Raw genomic sequence first — 1,620 nt, 5'->3', positions numbered from 1 at the left:
TGTATGGGGTTTCTGAGGAAAATGAACCACCAACCCTGCAGTTCAAAGAGACCTCGCACTCCAGTGCATTAACCTTCAGTGCCACACCAGGGCTCCCTGCCTTTTATCATACTAAGATAATGGTGATATACTTTATTACCCTAATACAAAGCAGGAAAGGGGAACAGAAAAAAAATGGATTGTAAAAAGAAAACATATATAGAGAAAAGACGGTAGAAATAGGACCAAATGTCTAACAGAGATTATTGGTTGCCTTTCAATAACTACAACTCACTCCATATTTCTTATAAACTCTTAGACAAGTTATGATTTAGTCAAAAGATGAGTTTTCTCAGATTCCACTGTTGCTGCTGTTGTGCTGTGGCTGTTAAGTGCCATCAAGTCAGTTCAGACTCTTAGTGACCCTACGTAGGGATTTCAAAGAGCAGATGGTGGGTTTGAAACTACCAGTCTTCCAAAGACGTGTGGAAGGCAAGCTGTCGTACCCTTCCCCACAAGCTAAACCCTCCAACCCCAGCATACCCTAAGTCTTCTTTAATGTGGACATCAAAGAGTAGCAAGTTTGTTGAATTGTCTTAGAATTGTTTATAGATATTGTGCCTAAAACTGCAGAAAATTTTCATACACTATGTACAGGAAAAAAAAGGCATTGGACCCACAATTGGGAAACTTCTCTATTTCAAAGGATGCCGTTTCCATTGAATTATTAAGAAATTCATGATTCAGGGTGGAGACTTCTCAAATCAGAATGGGACAAGTGCAGAAAGTATTTATGGTGACATATCTGAAGATGAAAATTTCTATTGTAAGCATGATCAGGAAAGTTTATTGAGCATGGCAAATGCTGGACCCAATACAAATGGTTCTCAGTTCTTTATCACAACAGTTTCAACTTCTAAATTGGATGGTGAACATGTGGTATTTGGCCAAGTAATTAAAAACCTGGGTGTGGCAAGGATACTAGAAAATGTAGAAGTGACAGGTGAAAACCCTGCCAAATTGTGTGTTATTGTAGAATGTAGAGAATGAAAAGAAAGGGACAATTAGGCAATAATCCCAAAGGATGGTTCTGGTGACAGTCATCCAGATTTTCCTAAGGATGCAGATATATGCTTAAAAGATATAGATAAAATTTTATTGATAACAGAAGACTTAAAAAACACTGGGAATATATTCTTTAAGTTCCATAACTGGAAGATGGATATAAAGAAATATGCAAAGGTTTTAAGGTATGTGGAAGGTTCAAAAGCTGTTATTGAAAAGCAGATAGATCCAAACTACAAATATAGCTTTAAGATGTGTGCTGAATAATGGTGTTTGTAAGTTAAAGATGTCAAATTGGCAAGGGGCAGTTGACAGCTGATTGGAGGCTCTTGAAATAGATCCATCAAATACCAAAGCACTCAAGGGTGGCAAGGATTAAAAGAATATGATCAAGGGGGAACAAACAAGATGGCGGATCGGGTGGACGTACAGCAGAAAGCTCCGCCCAAAACAACACAGAATACCCGACCAAGCAGGCTCAGGGGATGGTCCCAGAACTCTGAGCCACATATAAAAGAATACTTAGAAGGTTGGAAGGCTCACAGCTAGGGGAATTTGTGGCAGAAGCAAGAAACC

The 1,620-nt window shown here is 38.9% G+C and overlaps 1 pseudogene; it reads left to right on the top strand.

The window, feature by feature from the left end:
• Positions 1-428: 428 nt before the first annotated feature.
• LOC102817157 overlaps positions 429-1,620 on the top strand; it is a 4,406-nt pseudogene continuing 3,214 nt past the window's right edge.

The sequence above is a fragment of the Chrysochloris asiatica genome, unplaced genomic scaffold (genome assembly GCF_000296735.1).
Source record: "Chrysochloris asiatica unplaced genomic scaffold, ChrAsi1.0 scaffold00124, whole genome shotgun sequence".
Classification (NCBI taxonomy): Eukaryota; Metazoa; Chordata; class Mammalia; order Afrosoricida; family Chrysochloridae; genus Chrysochloris; species Chrysochloris asiatica.
This window is presented reverse-complemented; position numbering and strand designations above follow the sequence as displayed.